The sequence below is a fragment of the Desmodus rotundus genome, chromosome X (assembly GCF_022682495.2).
Source record: "Desmodus rotundus isolate HL8 chromosome X, HLdesRot8A.1, whole genome shotgun sequence".
NCBI classification, from domain to species: domain Eukaryota; kingdom Metazoa; phylum Chordata; class Mammalia; order Chiroptera; family Phyllostomidae; genus Desmodus; species Desmodus rotundus.
In genome coordinates this window covers 77,939,002-77,961,019 of record NC_071400.1, presented here as the reverse complement: position 1 = coordinate 77,961,019, position 22,018 = coordinate 77,939,002, and the positions used below count along the sequence as shown (strand labels likewise).

The 22,018-nt window shown below is 36.5% G+C and overlaps 1 pseudogene; it reads right to left on the bottom strand.

Moving 5' to 3' along the window:
- Positions 1–40: 40 nt before the first annotated feature.
- The window catches only part of LOC112310293 (small ribosomal subunit protein bS1m pseudogene), a 49,885-nt pseudogene continuing 27,907 nt past the window's right edge, over positions 41–22,018 (bottom strand).

Below are 22,018 nucleotides of genomic sequence, written 5' to 3'. Positions count from 1 at the left end.
GTTGTTCAAAGGAGGAGTGAATGCTCCAAGCCAGGTTCATTTATTTCTCACAATGTCCCTCTTTTGATTTGGAGTCTTTGCTCTCCTGGATTCCTAAGAGAACTGCATCAGCCTCTAGTATAGATGTGTCTATTGCGGCCCCCATAAACCTAGATGTAAGTTCAACATCTAATAATTGCAGCTGGACTGTGGTTCCTAACTGGTATTTTCTCTCCATCCACTTCTAGTTTTTTACACACACACTGAAGCTTGCCACCAAAATCTGTATAAAAATATCCTTCTCCATAACATAAAAGATTCATCCAATGACTACTTTATCTTTGGCAGGTCCCATCAGTGGGAGAGGAAAATGTCTCAGCATAGACAGGAAGGATTCCACACTTTTCAAAGGGCCGGTTGTCCACCAGAGCTCCACATTTCCCTGCAGCTCGGCTCCAGAGCACTGGCTAAGCCGCATGGGCACGTTCTTCTCGCCGTGGACTCAGAACTGACTTGCGGGCCACTCCCAGTGCCTGCACCTAGGCAGGGCTGAAAGAAGAGGACCAGGAGCAGGAACTGACTCTGGGCAGTCAAGGCACGGGTCCGACACAATGCCTCCCTGAGGTCTGCAGAACTTCTGACCTAGTCCTGGTAATTTTAAAGAACTACCTTCTGTCTTCCACATGTGCAGTGTTAGTGTGTGCATTTTTATATGACACATCCTACCCATTATCTCCAAATGTCTTATTGCCACAGGCTTCTAAGTAAGAATGTTATAAGAATAAATGGGAAAGATGAGGAGATAGGGTAGGAACCTAGAAAATGTGTTTATTTCCAGCCAGGCGGTAAGGGACAAATACCATATGATCTCACCTTTAACTGGAACATAATCAACAAGAGAAAAAAGCAAACAAAATATAACCAGAGACATTGAAGTTAAGAACAATCTAACAATAGCCAGAGGGGAGTGGGGAGGGGACAGTGGGGAGAGGGGGATACAGGAATTACTATAAAGGACACATGGACAAAACCAAGGGGGAGGGTGGAGGTGGGGAAGGGAGGTGGGTTTGGCTAGGGTGGGGTGGAGGGGTGGGGAGAAAATGCAGACAACTGTAATTGAACAACAATAAAAAAAATTTAAAAGAAAGAAAATGTGTTTATTTCCCCTGCTTGGTTTGTCTTCCAGCCAGATCAGGCAGATATTAGAGGAGAGAAGGAGAAAAGTAAATAAGCAGCCTGAACTAAAAGGTTGGACTGGACTGGTATATACTAGATAGACAGAATTGGGTTGTGTGATATTGAAGCTTTCCAGGATATTGTGATTACTTAACTCTGGAATTGACATATCAACTGCTACACAGGCCACTGACAACTGTGCAAACCACTAGATACAATGCCTAGATAGTATCGCAGTAGCTTCATTGGACCTTTATATTCATATTTCCAATTTTGCAGGAGTGCTTAGAAGGAAGGTGGGAAATTGTAGGCTTATTGCATTATCTGCTCTCAGAGGAAAAGCTTTTATGATAAACTCTAACTCCTAAAGGCTTATATGAATAATCCATACTTGAAATGTTATTATATAAACTAATTTATGATAGGCTTGAAAAGGATGAGAAGGGCCCTGGCTGGTGTAGTTCAGTGGGGTGAGCGCTGGCCTGCAAACTGAAAGGTCATGGGTTCAATTCCCAGTCAGGACACATGCCTGGGTTGTGGGCCAGGTCCCCAGCTGAGGGCATGAGAGAGGCAACCAATGTTTCTCTTCTTCTCTTTCTCCCTCCCTCCCCCTCTCTCTAAAAATAAATAAATAAAATCTTTAAAAAAAAAACAGGATGAGAAGGGAAAGTAAAACAGGCTGCCCATCTAATTGGTACTACTCACAGGAGAGTAACTCAGGGATCCAATAATTCCTTCTAAGTTTAAATTATACATTTTCATGAAAAATGAATCAGTGTTCTGGTAATATTGAATAACGTGATGAGGCACTATCACTTTTTATTCTTTCATACAACAAGTATTTATTTTTCACATACAAAGAGTTACGCACTCTACTAGATGCTAGGTATAGAATGTGAAAGAATAGAGACGGATGCTTTACCTTCATGAAAGTTAAGGTTTAGTGGTGGAGACAGTCATTAAGGAAATAAACGTAAATCTACAATTACAAATTGTGATAAATATTTTGCAAGAATATACAAAGATGTGTAGGGAAATGATATCAGGGAGAAAATAATAATATTTGGGGGTTAAGAAGGTGCCATTTTGAGAAAGTGACAATTAAGCTGAGGTCTGAAACATAAGAAAGGGGTCATTCTGGGCAAGAGTGAAAGGTATGCATCATTCCAGACAAGAAAAACAGCAACTTGATAATAAGAGCAATGCAGAGGTATTATTCAAACAATTTGTATTATAAGACATTAGAATTGCTTTAAATAACGGAAATCAGTAGTTTTTCTAAAAATTGTCCAACTTTAATTTTATTCTCAAGCCACCATACTAATTTTCTAAAGTATTATTCCAAAAATCTTTCAAGATTCAAAGGTTTATTGTAATGTATTGATTATATCATTTGTTCAAATTTCAGTTATGAGCATTTAATATTGAAATGTTCTCTTTTAATTATGTCATTGTCATTAGATTAGAACGTTTCCCTAGCTAGTAGTTCAAAAAATTTTATAGACTTTTATGGTGTTAAATAACCACTTATTTAAACTGCTTTCCAGTCGATAGTCTACTTCGTAGAACCTTTCTAATTCTATCAGATAAACTACAAAAAAGAAAATAGACATTCCAGACTGGAACGTCTTGGTAGAAAATCCTATTTTTTTTAAGAGATTTTCCTTGGCTGAAATTTCCTTAAAATTACTTTTTTCTAGTATCAGGAGATTAAAACAAAGTCCACTGTTTGATGTAGGGTAGAGTAGGTGAGGTACAAGACACTTTGTTAACCAATTTTCTTCAAATGGCATCATCTTTTGTACATAGGTGGGAGATTTGTAGCAGAGTGGCATCCGGAAATCATTGCAATTGCTGCAGGATTTCACGCAATTTTTGAAAAGTGTTCTCGGTTCAAAGATTTCAAAAACACTTTTCTAATGGTGAATCACTTTAACAATATTCCTCTCTGTAAACTGCAAAACACTGGAGCACAGAGAGCAATAGTTTACCAAGATCTAGTTTGGATTTTCGTCAACAATTTTGTTGGCTATCTACTAAATGATGGCTCCTTTGCTGGAGGCAGTGAAGAGTGTCAAGGGCAAAAAAAGACACGTTTCCTGGTCAGTCGTTTGATTTAATGGAAGAACTAAAGAAAATTATGCATGTGTTGAAAACATTTACAGAGCCAATTATAGATGTTCCCATTAAGTGCTTAAGTGTTAAACTGGTAAAAAGGCTAAATGAAGAGGCTTCATTGTATAATTAGAATTACTGGGTTTGAGAACGTTTTTAATGAGTGAGGCAGATGACTTTGACACTGCGAAGTGTGGATGACATTCTGGGTAGATTAAGTGGCACAGTTAGTGATACAGAGGCCAAAGAGAACATAGCTTATGTGGGAGTTAGTCTGCAGGATTGCCAAATACAGCCAAGAGCTGGGCAGTACTAAATCAAGGAAAATAACAGGCCCTTTGGTTAAAGGAAGGGTTTCTGGCACTAGGAACACTGGAATAATTTCAAGGGCAAAGATCAAAATGACATAAAAGTAAAATCCTTGCTACACAATGTTTCAAAAATTAGATGGTAGAACGGGAAGGAGAAATGTACAGGAAGAGCTATTGGTAAGAACTCTTTAGTGACACTTTACGCATTGGGCAGCAGTGGGAATGCAGAATGGAATTTTGGGGAAGACTTAGAGTCAGTCATAAAAGAAATATTGGAGATTATATTGGAGATTCAGTTCATTTTCACTCTTCATCAAATTTTAAGTGTGGAAATGAAGTACACATTCAGGTACTGTTGTATTAATTAAGAGGTACTTCTATGAAACAAAGATAGAAACAGGAATATAAAATGTTAATAATTGGTTCAGCTGATTATATTTTAATAGAACAATGTAAAGAGTTTCCAGAACTGGTACTGGGACATAATTCCCTTTGCCTCTGTTCAGTTCACCAAGTTCCCCTCTCTTGTCTCATCATGTACTCATAGATCCATTGACTGACATTAAGAACGGTTGGTCTGAAGCCAAAATCCTTAGAATTCTAACAAAAACAAGAATATCCATGACAAACTAACTTTAAACTTACCATTACTATAGTATGATCTTATTTACAAACGATCCATACATTTATTAACTCAAGCAATTCTCATAACATAGCCTGTATTATATAGTATTAATATTCCATTTGTACAAACATTAATTTATCTTTATTATTTGACTTCTCCATTAAACTCAAAAACATAATAAATACATATAAGTAATAAAATAAAAGCAAGCCTACTACAAAAAAAGGAAAAACTAATTATACTGTGGTAAGTAGTCTCTAAAGATGGTCCTCAGTAAATCATACCACTTGGTATTCAAGTGCTTTTGTAGTCCCCTTTCCTTACGTCAGCTCTGAATCAGTGAATTGCTTTGCACCAATAAAATACAGTAGAAGTGATGCTGCCTTAGTTATGAGGCTGAGTCAGAAAAAAAACCTTAGTTGTACCCCCAGTTTCTTCCTTGGGCTATTTGTTCTATGTGAAACTAGAAGACATGTAAGAAGTTCTGCAACCCTATGACCACCATGTTGTAAGGAAGCCCTGTGGAGAGGCTGCAAAGGGTGAGGTGGGAGGGGCAAGTGTAGGGGAAGTGAAAGAGACAGACAGACTGGCAGACCTACCAACAGACAGACTTGTCCTGCCCAAAGTTGGGCTGGCCGTGTCAGCTAAGTTGCCAGATATGTCCATAAGAAGCATCTTTGATATTCAGCCCAGTTGAGCATTTAGATGGCTCCAGCCCAGCTTCCTTCTGCTTGCAACTGCATGAGATATCCTAAATTAACCTGTAGAATATTGAAAAATAATGTTTAAACCACTAAGTTTTGAAGTGATTTGTTTTGCAGCAATAGTTAATGGAACATACATCAGACATTAGAGTAAACTTCATTGTTATAAATTTCAATTTTTCTTGAGATTTTTTAACAGTCAAAGAAGAAAATGGAAGTATAATCAGTTATATAGTCATTAGAAATAATAGGTCTCCACGTTCTTCATTATTAACAGAAAGGTTATCATTGCTAGAAAGAAAACAATATTCTGGTTCCCCCAGTAATCTTTCCTACCTTGGTACAGTTTGGCATGTTAGCAAAAACCTTGGGTAGTAGATGTAACTAAAATAGACCTACAGATTGTGGATTTTGTTTAAAAAACTTCTCTGGTAACAACATTATTTTACATTTCAGGACTCTAACAATAGATATTATCATCAACAGTGTTAATGTGTGCTATTATCAATGAATGATAATAATCCCTCTTTTTTTCATAAAACATATATAGTTGAAAACTAAAGCCTTAGATAAACTTTTCTGTTTCATGTCTCTGTATAAAATTTTTATGGGAGCTGAATAACAAAGAATTTCAGATTGTACTTCCAAATATGGGCTTCTGTCTTCTTATTAAAGGATTTTACATCAGGCGTAGGGTTGACATTCCATTATAAAAATTGAGATCTCCAGATAACATTATTACCTGCATGGAAAGCTCACTGATTTCAGAATGGAAGTGGGCCATTACACTCAAAGGTAAAGACAGAAACCAAGCATAATATATCAACATTTGTCAGATAAGTCAAATAAATTGATCAAGATCACATTATTAATATATGTTAGGATTATAGCTCTGTAAGAGCTGTTCTGACTCCAGGTTCAGGGACAAGATTTCAGACCATCGAAGAGATTCAGGAAAATACAACAGGGCAGCTGATGGCAATTGGGAGAACTGTGTGAGGTCCCAAAGTGCCTACTTTGAAGGAGACTGAGGCGTCATTGTCCTATGTAGAATGTTTCTTGTTTCTTCTTCAGGAAATGTCTCTAGTTTTCATATTACATGGCTGGATACCTTCTAGGCAGACCTCATATATCACACAAAAAATCGGGTTGGATATTGCACAGTCACTTTCTTTCATTTAGAGGATGGCAGGGGTCTATCAGGCAGATTACTTAACCAGGGCTAATCCATTGGTCTGTGACTAACTGTTATAAGATTCCATCTCTAGAAGTACAGAAACGTAATTCTCAGTTTAGTAATGCGGGGCTTAACATAAGTGACTCCATTTTGGGCCTCTTGTTTTAACAGAGCACACAACTACAGTATTAGCACAATTAAAAAAATAATAATTCCTACATTTTCTACCAATGCTCACATGCAAAAGTCAAAGTAATTTTCCCCCTGTTGTCCCACCTTTAAACTGTAACTGCTTTTCTTGAGGGCTATGGTAATTGCTAGATAATAATTTAGAGTGGGAATAATGGTTCTTTGAGAGTTTAGTTATAATGCCAGTAAAAGTGAGTAAATTCTTATCAATCATCTGGAGGGAGAATAATTAAATGTAATGTTTTGCAGATATCTGTACAATTTAATATCCCTGAAAGATAGGTGTTGTGTTCAAATCAAGAAACTGTGGTTTACACATACTGTGCAACTACTGTTATTCAGGCTTTCTGAATATGAGTTCTGTTCTGTTTGTTTTATTAGAAGAAAAAAATAGTATAAAACCGCATTTGATTTCTTTATTTTTATCAAATATTTATAGGTATTTTACATAACATAAATTTATCTGAATATTCACTAGAATTTTTAAAGAAAATGTTTAAAAAGAGAAAGAAAAAAATCTTCATAGAACTATAAGTTATATAATATTGAGGCATTCATTTTTTTTAAATCAAAGCATTTCAAAAGTTACTTTAAGTTTTCTTTGGGTCTTATGCTGTATTTGTTAAACCTGGAATTTTTAATTAGAAATGACTTTTCCAATGACCTCTAAAGTTATTTTTAAATTACCAGTGGTTAATAGGATTTCGTTACAGCTTTGTTTAATTTCATTATAACAATAGACATAATATTTTTAGTGCAAAAATGATTAGGCTCCTTTTTGGGGGAAAAAATCCCTTCTTTCAGTTTAATTAGTTGAAGTCAATATTAAGCAAGCAGAAATTTTCAAAAGAAGATTCTCCTTTTAAAAATAAGAGTATTACGAAATGCAGTTTTTTCATCCTTACAATATGTTCTTTGATCAGAATTTTCATAGCAGAATGAATAAAAGGAAAATCAGTATATCTTTAATTTGTCTCTTTCACTTGTGGTTAAAATAGTCATTATTCTATAAGCCTTTACCTGTATCCCCCAAATTGTTCCCACTATTTCCTATCCTTTGAAGTTCACCAGCCTGGTCTCGTATTCAGATAGTCCATAAATTTCTTCTGAAAAGCTCTAAAACTTGCAATTCAATAGATCCATTTGTTCATGGTTTTTTACAAAATTTAAAATAAAATAAAATAAAATTTTTAATTAAATGTATTGGAGTTACCTTGGTCAATAAGGTCCTAGAAGTGTCAGATGTAGTTTTCTATGATACTAGATCTGTATATTGCATTGTGTGCCCACCACCCACAGTCAAACGATCTTCTATCACCATATATTAGACACCTTCCACCTCCCACCTTCTACCCCCTTCCCTCTGGCAACCACCACATTGCTGTCTGTGTCCACGAGCTTCAGTTTTATATCCCACATATGAGTGAAGTCTTTTGGTTCTTAGCTCTTTCTGACTTACTTATTTCACTTAGTATAATATTCTCAAGGTGTTGCAAATGACAGTATTTTTCGTCTTTTCTTATGGCTGAGTAGTATTCCATTGTACATATGTACCACATCTTCATTATCCAATTATCTGTAGAAAGACACTTTGGTTGTCTCCATGTCTTGGCCACCATGAATACTGCTGCAATGAACATAGGGGTACATATGTCTTTGCAAATACGTTTCCAAGTTTCTCGGGTAGATACCCAGGAGAGGGAATGCTGGGTCATATGGTAACTCTATTCTTCATTTTTGGAAGAGCCTCCATACTGTTTTTCCATAGTGGCTGTACCAGTCTACATCCCACCAGCAGTGAATGAGGGTTCCTTTTTCTCCACAACCTCTCCAACACTTGTTATTATCTGTCTTATTGATAATATACATTCTAACAGGTGTGAGGTGGTATCTCTTGGTAGGTTTCATTTGCATTTCTTCAACAGCTAGTGAGGTTCAACATCTCTTCATATATCTGTTCACCATTTGTATATCTTCTTGGGAGAGGTGTCTGTTCAGGTCCTCTGCCCATTTATTAATTGGATTATTCATGTAGTAAATAGTATCCTAATCTTTTCTGATTACTTCAAGTTTTTAATTTTCTAAATTTCAGTGTCTTTTGGATGTACTTCTTATTTTAAAATCTACTTAGATTCCACCAGATTAAATATACATGGTATTGCAATTTTACAAAAGATTGTGAGAAATGGAAGCATTTTTTCTCAATAAGCAGATATTCTTTTACAGAGAATGTTAAGACAGTGTGTCATATTGGTTAAGCCATTCGTTAAGTAAAACAAGAGAAAATGTTGGACACCTTATAAAGGAATGTTCTCTGCCATTGAACCTAAAAGACTCCATGTGAAGGTGAAAAGACACGTTCCGGAGTCATCCTGTACAGTCATTATTATCATCCCAGACTTTTAAAAAATTGGTCAAACATTTATAATCATAAATTAACAATACAATCTCTCCCATCAAAGTGGAGGAATATGCCATTGGTCAACCAGATATACTAGGCAAATATTGAAAAATATTAATATAAAGTACTCATAGAAATTCAAAGGGTTTTGTACCTATTGACCTTCCTATGTAAGAGTCATCACAAAATGAAATGGGGGCAGGATACCATAGACAACAGGATAAACTGTTTTTGCATATGGATTTTTTTGGTAAATTTTATTTTGCATGTTGTTTGCTCAAGATCTTTATGCAATTTTGGAATTACATAATTGTCATTAGGGAGATGTTTCAAGAATGAACTTATATATTTTTGGCTAACTCATAAAATGATAAATAACAAAATGTTCTCATTTACTTACTGAGTATTATATGTACTTTAAAATGGATCTACTTTTTTAGCATTAAAATTTTTGTTAGTTAGAAAACTAGTACTTCCTAAATTAGCTTTGAAGTGATAATATTTTGGCAGATGGATACTTCATTTAAAGGTGATTTATGTAATAACGTAGTTTAAAGGTGTGGTTTAGATACTTTTCTATGATTAAACTTGGAAGGAAATAGTATTCAAACTATCACTAAATTAGAAATTATTTTTATAATACAGTTAAGTTTGATATTTTTAACTTCAGAGAGACCTATGATGGCCAATTAAAAGTTCAAAGCTTTATTTTTACTGTGGTAAAAAGACACATAACATCGTATTTACTATTGTTGAGAGTTTGGCTAATGCACTCTATGGTATTGCTGCTTCAGCATCCACTTTGTTTGACCATACAGCCTGCAGGGACCCTAACCTGACACTAGCAACTCATACTTGAGCAGGGGCAGAAGTAAGTGTACATTTCTGATCTAACTTCCCCAAAATTCCTTGTGATCAACAGTTTCTCCTGCCTCCCAGTGCCTTCCTGTTATGCTCCCTTTGGCTAAATCCCCAGTGGAGCTTAGCAAAACCCACTCTTTTGGTTTGAATTGGCCAGTTCAGCCACAACCTAGAAACCTCAAAGCACACTATCTCTGAACTCTATTAAAGGCATGTTCACCAGGCATTCTCTCTCTCTCTCTTTCTCTCTCTCTCTCTCTCTCTCTCTCTCTCTCTCTCTCTCTCTCTCTCCCTCTACCTTGATCTGCCCATGTGGTCTGTTTCAGAACTATGGCTCACCATGCGGCATTCTGTGCTACACATAAGTGTTACCTTGACAAATTCATAACAACCATGTTCACCATTTTCAAGTGTACCATTCAGTAGTGTTATCATTAACATTGTTATGCAACAGATTTCTAGAATTTTTCATCTTATAAAACTGAAACTCTTTGCCTATTAAACATTAATTCTCCTTCTCTTCCCCTCACCCCCCAGCCCTTAGCAGCCACCATTCTATTCTTCAGTTCTATGACTGACTACTTTTAGATACTTCCTGTGAGTACATGTCCTTTTGTGACTGCCTTATTTCACTTACCATAATGCCCTCATGAAAGCAAATAACAGGATCTTCATCTTTACTGAAAGCTGCATAATATTCCATTCTATACCACATAATCTTTATCCATTCATCCCTTGATGCACATTTGATGCCACCTCCACCCCCTGATTATTTTCAATAATGCTGCAGTGAATACCAGTATACAAATATCTGCTTCAAAATTTTATGGATATATGCTGAGAGGTGGGATTGCTGGATCATATGGTATTCTAGTTTTAATTTTTTGAGGACACTTCTTAATTTTTTCCATAATGGTTATACCATTTTACATTCCAAGGAAGAATACACAAGGGTCCTATTTCTCTACATCCTTGCCAATACCTATTATTGTCTCCTGTATTAATAGAGGCCATCCTAATGGATGTGAATTGATATCTCATTGTGGTTTTGATCTGAATTTCTCATATAATTAGTTATGCCACATATCTCTTCATATGCTCTTTGACCATTTGTATATCATATTTGGAGAAATATCTATTAAAGTTATTTGTTTATTTTTTAATTGGGTTATTTGATTTTTTGTTGTGCATTTGTCAGAGTTACTTATAAACTCTGGTTATTAATCCCTTATCAATAGATATATAATTTACAAATATTTTCTCCCATTCCATAGGGTGCCTTTTCATTTTGTTGATTCTTTCCTTTGATACACAGTTTTTAAGTTTGATGTAGTTTCATTGGTCTATTTTTACTTCTGTTACCTATCCTTTTGGTGTCATATCCAACAAGTCTCGGCCAAACCCAATGTCATAAAACTTTTCATCTACGTTTTCTTCTACAACTTTAACAGTTTGGTGGTTTATGTCTTTAGGCCCTTAATGTAGTTTGAGTTAATTTTTGTATATGGTGTAAGGTTAGGGTCTATCTTCATTCATTTGCATGTGGATATGCAGTTTTCCCAACACCGTTTGCCCTTCCTCATTGAGTAGTGTTTGGCATGCTTGTTGAAGATCATCTAATTATATACAGAAGAGTTTGTATCTGATTTTTCTATTCTGTTCCACTGTTCTCTATGTCTGTCTTTATGCCACTAACACACCATCTTGATTACTGTTATTTCATGATATGTTTTGAAAATAGGAAGTGTGAGGGCTCCAACTATCTTCTACTTTTCCAAGACTGTTTGCGCTAGTGTCTGTCTGTGGTACCGCAGACTCTCTAACAATGGTCTAAGCTATGGTGATCTCCTTTTCCAGAGGCCCCCGGGCTGTTTCATGTCCCTGCCAGCATTTACATCCAGGCAAGTTTGAATGTAGTCTCCTAGGCAGCCCCCTGAAAAGTCAAAATGCTGGATATATGTTTCAGTCTTTCTTTCCCTCCCCAGTGAGAAGGTGGGCATTGGGATTTTTTTCCCCCAATCATGTAGCACTGTTCTGTGGAGAGTGCCTGTGGAGAGTAACTGCCATAATTTTTTTCTACTGGACTCAATGTGGTTCTTCTTGTCTATGTCCCACCTGAGGGCAGGATTCTCTTAACTGCTCTCTGGCGTGTTCATAAAGGCATTTAGTACTGTTGTTAAGGTTTTGTTTCTGTAAGTAAAGGAAAGTTTGGGGCTTCTTATTTCACCATCTTGCTCACATCACTCTGATTGGAAGCTTAAACTTTGTACTACAGTGAAAAATTCTTTTCTGGTGAGTCTCTTGCTTATTTAGAGAGTCCAGAGAATTATATCTCAGGGATTTCCAAGAGATTGCCATTCTGGCAGCTCTAATCAGTTAACATTGGCTGTGTGAAGGGCTGCTCTGTGAAAGATGTTGAAATGGTGTCCAGAATTACTGATAAGGGTGAAGTGATCAGTTAGTGATATTTGCCAGGGATGTGGCACGAATCTAAGGAGGAGCTGTGTCGTAAGTGCCCCATAGCTGCTACTCCCGTTTCCTATTAAGATTCGGTCAGCCATAGAATGTTACAATACCTTTATAACATGAGGGCATGCTTGTGCTACATAAGTTGTAGTTCACAGAGAAAACAGAAGGTTTAAAGTGGTTTTGTTTTACTTTGTGTTCAAGGCTTACAAATGATGATAAGACCTAAATCAATCCTATATTCCTGTATTGTGTTCCTCTTTAGACCAGGATTTTAAAATATGCAGGTTTGAACCTGTGAGTGGATCAAAACTCTCATTATTTTTAAAAATAAACTAGAATAGGGTTTTCAGGAACAACTACAAAGGACACATGGACCAAACCCATGAGGGGTGGAAGCAGGGGAGGGAGGTCGGGATGGCTGCAGTCGGGGGGAGTGGTGGGGGATAAATGCAGACAACTGTATTTGAACAACAATAAAATAATTTTTAAAAACAGAAAAATAAAATTAAAAAATATTAGAGAACATCAAATGGGGAAGGAAGAAGCTTCCCTCTAGTCTTAAAGTTCTTTCAGCTGATCTGGTGATAAATCATTACAGGCAAGGCCAATAGTTTAAATTACTTAAGTAAAAGGTAAAAGCTTCCATGAACCTGCAGGGTCTCGGTTGCTTTCATCTCAAAATAATTCATGAGCCAAAGTAGTATATCTTGGGGAGGCCTGTTTTGAACCCCTTCAGAAATCATGTGGTATGGGTAGGAATTGTTTTCTGGTACCCTTTTCTTTTTTAAAATTATTTTGTTGTTGTTCATTTACAGTTGTCTGCATTTACCCCGCAACAATGCCCCCACCCCAGCCATCCCCACCTCCATCCCTTGCTTCCACCCACCCTCCTTGGTTTTGTCCATGTGTCCTTTATAATAGTTCCTGAAAACCCTTCCCCCTTCCCCCCACCTTTTTTAATGGTCTGTGCGTATACACTAGATCATGCTGTACAATGAATCACTCTCATTTGTGCTGAAAACACTGTGGAAATCATTAGCATTTTTACTTCCATGATAAAGCTGTAGCATTTACTTGACTGACACTGATTGTCTCTAATAAATATCTGAGTACTATACCAGAATAATGTCTAGGCTCAAATATATCATTTTAATTTTCTGTCTTAAACCCTAGGCCAAGTTTCTAGGGCAATGGTTGATGGTGTTTCTTATCCTGGCATATTCCTTTGCTTAAGTTGTTGATTTCTGTGACCATTGGAAACTTTCTTGGAGTCCAAGTCCAATACCAGTTTTATAAAATATGGTAGGTTGACTGGGAATTAACCACTATCCAGTGTTTTACATTTTTATGCTTCCTTCTTTATAGGTATTGAATATTTTACTGTAGGTTTTTAAATGTCTATTTATTACCTGAATCCATGGCTCTTATATCCCTTGTAACTATTGTTGATAGTCATTTTCCATTGTTTTTACAATTTAAAATTATTTATAATAAATTGTGTCTGTTGAAGTTAAATTGTAAACATGTATACCCTTGACTTCTGTTTTTCCTCATCAGATACCATTCATTTCCCTAAATGTTGTCTCTGTTCTCCTAAAGTATACCATTTGCCCACTTACTTATGTGCAGGGATAATTAAACATATTTTCTGGGGTCTAGGCCCTCTGAACCTGCTATGGACCAAACTGTTATGGCCATTTTGAAGATATGTTTTTGTGAATGTCTCTCATTTCACCACCTTATTAACCAAGTTGTTTTGAAACTTCTGTAATGTTGATTTGACAAATGTCAAAATATCTCCTTATTCTAAATTACATTCTATTACCACTTCTGATTTACAACCAAAATGGTCTCTCTTCTTCATTTCTTAAGGGAATATGTCATGTACACCTGGCCCTTGTTAAAATTAAAACAATTCCTGCCTAAAACTAGCCTTATTGAATACTTAATTAAATAATTCCTAAATTCATTTTTTGACCCTCTCCCTTTTTTCCATTTTATTTGCCAGGAGCAAAAATTAGAAGCAAACAAAAATTATTATATCAGGAGGATTGAATTTTTCAATACGTTTAATAAAAATTAATTCTATTTAAATTTTTAGGGAATCACATAGCACTTAATTGGAGAACAAGAAATAATTTAAAAATGCTGACAGGTGCTTTTTATCATTTAATTTATTTGTAAAAATTTATTTGTGAAAAGACACACACATACGTATGTACATATATACGCACATGGGAAATTCAATTACTTTAGTAAAATAATCAACTTTTATGTGTCTTAAAATTACCTTCCAAATTATTTATTGCTATTTCAAGGCCCACAAGTTGTTTAAGTATGATTTGTACATTACATTTAATTTTATTCCATAAAAATGGTTTTTTATTTTGCTTTTTTTTTTGCTAGTTTAGAAGTTCTCATCTCCTGTATTAGTCCCCTAGAGCTGCCATTATAAGTTACCACAAAGCAGGTGGCTCAAAACAACTGAAATTTATTGTCTCACAGTTCTGGAGGCCAGCCATCTGAAACCAAGGTGTCAGCAAGGTCACACTCTCTCCAAAGGCTCTATGAGAGAATTTGTTCCTTGCCACTTTCAGCTTCTGTTGGCTTCAGGCATTTGTCGTGTCTCTGTCACTGCAATTTCTGTCTCGTGGTCACATTGCCTCTACTTCCTCTCTTTGTGTTTTCTCTTCTATCTCAGATAGCTTTCTGCCTTTTTCTCATGAGGAGTCTTGTTGTATTAATGTTATTAAAGGCTGTTGACTGAGGGCAAATGAAGAAGGAGGCTTTCGCTAGAAATAAATGATAAAAATGGATTCAAGGGTTTTAGGGTTTGCAAACTGGAAATACAGCTAGGCAATACCCAGAAGTTTTCCAAAGAAGAAAGAAAAGTTAATGGTTCTTACAGTAAAGAAGTACATTCTTGAGAAGAATCAGCCTTACATCTTAGCTTCTGGATTGGTCTGAGATGATGATCTTCCAGATGTTTTGTGGTCCAGATAGTGGGCATCTAGTGATGTGGTCACATGAGCTATCTGTCATAAGTCCTTCAAGAGGTAATTAGAGGTTTATCTATAGGATATATATCTTCAGGAATAACTGGAGAATTCAAAGGTTTAGGCTAAAGTGAGAACAGAATTGTTTCCTCATGCCTCAGCCTACTTGATTTTAGTAATTTAGAAGCTTGACTGTAGTGACTCCATTTTATTTCTTCAGTCTTCCCTCAAGGCCCATAGGGATAATTCAGGATGATTTCCTAATCTCGACACTTAAATTAATTACATCTACAAATTTCCTTTTTCCAAATAAGGTAAAATTTACAGGTTCTAGGAATTAGACTTGACAAATCATTTGGGTCGCCACCTTTCATCCTACTGCATCTTTCCAGTGTGATTATATGAACTTTGTAAGCAGAGATAAAATATTATATTTTCTTCATCAGCACACATTAAATGGATAATCTTGGTTAATACAGTACTTACTGTCTACTCCGTTGTCTTTATTGTAACATATATTTTATACATATACATACATAAAATTTCCACAGCACCCTTAAGAGGTAGGAATGCACCTTGCCATTTTATAGATGATGAAACTGATGTTTCTAGATCTTAATTTATTTGTTTAAATTTGAACAAATAAAATGTGACAGAGCCCTGACCTGTGTGATTCAGTTGGTTGAGCGTCATCCCGCAAAGCAAAAGGTTGCCTGTTGGCACATGCCTGGGTTACAGGTTCCGTCCCTAGTTGGGGTGCATACAACAAAGTCAACTAATCGATGTTTCCTCTCACATGTATGTTTCTGTCCTTCTACTTCTCCCTCCCTTCCTCTCTTTCAAATAAATATATAGATAAATAAACAAGCAAACAAATACATAAATAAATGGATGTGATGGAGCTGAGATACCAGCACACTCAGATACCAGCTAAGTACCAAGCTCTCCACAGGATCTGCACATGTGTTGATTATAAATGAGGCCCTCCAGAGATGCATGTCACTTGATAACATTCACGTGAAAATCTACATGCTTATATTCATGCAGAATTTATGTACATGAATTGAATGAAGTACTAAATTTTGGTTAGAAGTTAAGGAAAATAAAGATCTTGTTTTGTCCCATCCAAGTTCATGTCCCTGTGGAATCTTTTTTTCCAAATATTAATATTCTTATTCATGTTTTTAATTTTTATTGAATTTATTGAGGTGACATTGGTTAATAAAATTATATAGGTTTCAGATGTACAATTCTACAACATATTATCTGTATGTTCTATTCTGTGATCACTAATGCAAGTCAAGTCTTCCATCACCATTTAATCCCCCTTTACCCTCTTCTACTTCCCCCACCCGCCTTCACCTCTGGTAATCACCATACTGTTGTTTGTGTCTATGAATTTGTTTGGTTTCTTTTTCTTGCTTAATCCCTTCACCTTTTTCACCCAGCCTCCCTATCTTCCCCCCTCTGATAACTATCAGTCTGCTCTCTGTGTCTGTGAGTCTATTTTGTTTGTTAGCTTATTTTGTTCATTAGATTCTACATATAAGTGAAATCATATAGTACTTTCTCTGAGTGGCTTATTTCACTTAACATAATACTCTAATGCTCTCCAGGTCCATCCACGCTAACACAAAAGTTAAGATTTCCTTCTTTTTAAAGCCAAGTAGTACAGCCCCAATAACCATGAAACACACACACACAGATCACTGATATTTTCAGAACTCATTAGAGTGACTGCAGAGATCTTGAAATATCATTTACGTTCTTTACTACTCAAAATTACAATAGTTATGTGACCTGCTGCTGAATTTTTTATTTAATGTATTAATTTTAAAAGCATGTATATTACAGTATCATATACCAGGTTTTAAAAAATTATTTTGATAACTATTTCAATACAATTGTTTTCCTTTGTAAAAACAAATAAATAAATATATACATGCATTCAATTTAACAAACCAAATATAATTTAATACATTTTCTGTGTCAGTTCAGACATGACATTTAACTTCTTTAAGTTTTAGAAGTATTAATGTGATATGTGTTCACTGGTATCCTAAAAAAAGAGACAGTGAAGTAATCTCCTGACATTAAAACAAAAAAATGTTTAAAATACATCACTGTTGTCCCTGAGTGTTATCATGTACTTATCAAGAGTGCACTTTAAACCATATAATTCTAATAATTTTGTACATTTTTATATCAAAATTACTATGAAAACTAAATACAATGACCAGGTTGTATACATGTGTGTGTAGATTTTCTTTTCTGCCTGATATAGGTTTAGAGTTGAGATATTTACCGAGAGAGTGACTTTTGAAATACCACAACCAACCACAATACCAGAAGTAACTTGTGACCTTGAAAAAGATTCTTTTCATGCCAGGAAAAAAAATAATAATAATGCAATAGAGCAGTCAGCTACTAGGGGTGAGCCAGCAGGCCAGAGAATGTTAATCCAATCAGGAATTGAGATGCTTTGAAGCTGATGCCCTAATCTCTGAGTGGATTAGTTTATGGCTCTAGTGCAAATTCAAGAGTCTTTTCCAGGACTCATTCTCCATTATTGGCCCTGAAATCCATTTCGACCCATCTCCCAGACTTGTGTTAGTTGAAAGTTCAACCTGCTAGTTGCTGCTTTTTGGATCAACAAAACCTTAAACAGGAAAAATGGCTTAAAATGTTGCTCTCATTTCTTTAATCACATTTCTTAAAGAAATGTGAACCAAAGAGTTTTCTTTATTTATGATTCAATGAGACAATCAATCAGTCCTCTCTGAGCAGGTCCTTCTTGTATTCATTTGTGTGTGTGGTGATAGGTTAAGATCTACCCTCTTAAAAAATTTTAAGTGTGGTTTCCTGTGTCTGATGCTTTGAAAAGTCAAAACTCAAAACGTCAGAGTTTGGAGTAAGGAAAGGCTTATTAATGGAGAAGACACCAACTGAGAAGATGGGAGACTTAGCAATGCCTCAAATCCATCTTGCTCACTGGACAAGGATGAAGGGTTTTAATGGGTTAGAGGTGACAGGTATTTGGAACCACTGGAAGTTGGCCGTCTATGGGAAGAGGCTTCAGCACCACATCTTCCTGAACAATGAACCCTTCACATCTGAAAGGGTTCAGGTGTTTAAGTTCCAGTCTTGTCCCGATCCTTTTGTTCCATGAGAGGCCTAGTGGTGAAACTTGGGTTCCAGGTTCAGCTGGAAGTCAGAGCTCTTTCCTCTGTGCATCCTTTGGCTTTATGAGTTTGGGGTTTTGGTCTATTGTCTCTGTCTCAGAGAAGCAACTCAGTATTTCATTAAAGAGGATACAACCATTTTGAGCTGTTACATGCATGATATGTTATTAACCATAGGCACAATACTGTACAGCAGATTTCTAGAATTTACTCATCTTGTAAAACTAAAACTTTACACACTTCTCATTTCCCCTGGCAAATCACCATTCTCTTCAAATTACAATTTTTACAATTAAATTACAATTACAATTACAACCTTTGGAGAGAAGGTTACAAATTACAAATTTGTAATTTGACTACTTTAGACACCTTATATAAATGCAATCACCAGTATTTATTGACTGTCTACTCCTCTATTTTCTGTCACTGGCTTATTTCACTTAGCATAAGGATTTTGCAGTCCTGCTTCTGAGTTACTTCCACAGAAGCTGGGGCACCAGAAGTGTACAGAAGCTACTTCCAGGGAGATATTGGTGACTTGGAATGGGCTAGAAGGAGAGGGCAAGGGAGATGTCTAAAGGCTTCCCTAGTGTCTTGAGAAGTGTCACCATCAGCCTCTAGGTGTGTGCTAAATTAGAAGCCTCACCCACAGGTAGCAGTTTTTAAAGTATGCAAGTAGTCCTCTTTTAGGGAGAGACTGGGAGACTGGCATTTCTGTCCACTGAGCCCTGAGCGGGTAGAGCCGACTGATTAAGAACTATTTCTTTGTTTGCTACATTCTGTGAGACCCATGAATGCAATTCCCCTGGGCTATCATAACCAGGTGATCTAGGGCTCCATCCCTTGGGAAGTAGTCACAAAAGCAGATACACCAGAGATACCGGCAAGCTCCTTCCAGGGAGATATTGGTGATTTGGAGAGCGGAAGGCAGAGGTGGTAACTGCTGGCTTCCCTGGTCTCTTTAGTGGCTCACAGTCAGCCCCTGGCTGCAATTTAAGTTAGATGCCTGATCCTCAGGCAGAAGATAGGCCTCTTTCAAGGCATTTTTTTTTTTTGCCTGCTCCTTCTGCTTCCAGCCTTGTGGAGGAGAGCACCCCAAGACCTCTGAAACTCTTTAAGTACTATTTCTTTGCGATAGTCCTGGGTGGACCCCCACAAGTTGGCTTTCAGAGCTGGGTGTTTCGGGAACCTGTTCCTCAAGTGGGATTTTAAAAGTTGGAGTGCTAGCTCTGACTGGTGTGGCTCAGGTGGTTGGGCAACATGCCACAAAATGAAGGGTCACTGGTTCGATTCCTGGTCTGGGCACATGCCTGGGTTGTGGGTTCACTCCCCCATCGGGGTTCAGGCAACCGATTGGTATTTCTCTCTCACATCAATGTTACTCTTGCTCCTTTTCTCCCTCTCTTCCCCGTTCTCTAAAATAAATAAAATCTTCTGAAAAAATTAGGGTGCTGGGTTTGGGATCTAAACTCTTCTTTACTCCTCAAGGAGCATCTTGGAGTAAGGAGTTTCCTCTGGATTGTATAGCACTGTTTAGAGAGTAGTTTTTATGGTAAGTCTCTGACTTTCCTACCTGTTTTAAGGTGGATGATGAGGATATTTTCTCATTTCCTAGATGTGTAGGAGTTGGTCAGCTAGTTTCTGGATTTCTTTCAGAGGGAATCGCTCCCTTCTAGCTGTAGATTCTGTTTGTTCCATGGAGGAGGTGATTTCAGGAGCCTCTTATGTCGCCATCTTGGACTAGAATTCTGAAATATAGTTCATTTTATTTCACAAGTGCAATACGTGTTGGAAAAATACTTAAATTGCAGTTTCTTTTTATATTGCAAGGCCATTTATAAAATTTATAATGAAAATATAGATAGCATTATAAGTGAGTTATAATCATGAGTGTTTTAAGTACATATTTTGGAACAAATGTGTTCTATTTTGTATTGAGACTGTAGCTCAAGCTGGAACCCCTCTTGAAATTCAGGCTTATGCTTCCATCTACATAATAGACATTCAACTAAATGTACTACTGACTCATTGTCTCTCAGCAAAATTTTCTCCTGTATTTTATTTCATTTAGCTTCCATGGCATGTAGTCAGTTGTTCAAGCCATTACATTCAGACTTTTCTGACTGTGGCCTGTGTTAATAAATCTATTTTATTTTGTAACCTAGAAAGCCACACACACTTGAAATGGGTACATCATGAACAATACTTACTCAAACCATGTGTGGTAACTTCCGATTATTACCTATCCCATTCAATTGTCCCTGTATGTTTTATTTATTTCTTATTTTTATTTATTGGTTTGAGAGAGAGAGAGAAAGACAGGCATCAGTTTGTTGTTCCAATTATTCATGAATTCATCGGTTGATTTTTGTCTGTGCCCTGTCCAAAGATCGAATCTGCAACCTTGGCACATCGGGATGACACTCTAAACAACTAAGCTATCTGGCCAGGGCCTGTTTTCATTTTTTGAGGAAAACTTCACATGGCATGAAATCAACCATTTAAATGCATACACATGCCTTTAATACATTGGAAATGTTGTGCAACCATCACCTCTATCAAGCTCTAAATCACCCCAACAGGAAACACTGTACCCATTACATTACAAATTGCCACTCCCCTTCATTCCCTGGCAACCACTAACCCTTCCATCTCTATGGATTTACCTATTCTAGACATTTCATACTGGAATCAAACAAATATGACCTTTCATGCCCATCTACTTTTTAAAAGTATTGTACTGACTGCTGCTTACCAAGTTAATTTAACAATACACCAATGGGCCACCACATGCCCTGTGGATCACATATAGCACCTCCTTCCCCTTGTCACTTACCCTTCCAAACACAAGCTTTTGCCACTCTGCATCTATCCTCCCCATCGGATACCTCTGTTAAGCTCTTACTTCCTCTCTATTCCTATTGCCAATGCCTTAGCTCAGGCCCTTCTTACCTGTCACCTGGGTTATCATACCATAAGAATTATAACTATTCTCTGTGCCTATAGTCCCTTCTCACTGCAGTTTATTTTCTAATTATCTGGCATAGATATATCTGAGCATGCCATTCTCCTATTTAAAAATAGAATGAACGAACAGAAAAACAAATAAACAATTTAAGGCCGCTTACTGCCTTCAAAGAGAAATAAAAGTGCTTCATAATGGTATGTGATGCCCTTCCTATTCTGTCCCCTAATCGGTTGTCCAACTTCATTCTAGCCACCGATAGATCAGATAGCATGCCTTATTTATGTTTTCAAGCCCAGAGGAGGGATAACTGACTATACAGTAAGCCCCAGTTAGACCTGATTTGAAGGCACAGTTTTTCTCACACATTAAAGCCACTTTGCACATCAGTGAAATGAGATTGGTGGGTATAGAGCTTAGTTCTTATTCTTATTATCAAAAGCAACTATGATTATTTCATTATAACTAGATATGCATCCACTTTGGGAGAAAACTGAACACTCAAGTGTCTTCTGCAATTTGTGCTAGAAGATAAGTATAGACTGATGGTTGCTCAATATTCATCTAATTGTTATATTTTTCCCAATTTCTATGTACGATGCAAAAGCAGGAAACTTGGTGGTGAAAATATATAAAAGTCAAAGTACTGATTGTAAGAACGCTTAAGGCATTAAGAATTGTGCAGAAGTAGGTTGGCCTGAAAATCCTTTTTTGACCACTTAGGGATTTAATACCCAATAACATGTCAAAAGGTTGGAGAATTTTAGAAATTAGTTTTTAAATCACTAAGTTAATGTGTTTACTTTTCTCAATTTATGTTTTGCTGTCACTGGAAGCCTAATTTGATTTTACTTTTATATGGCAATAG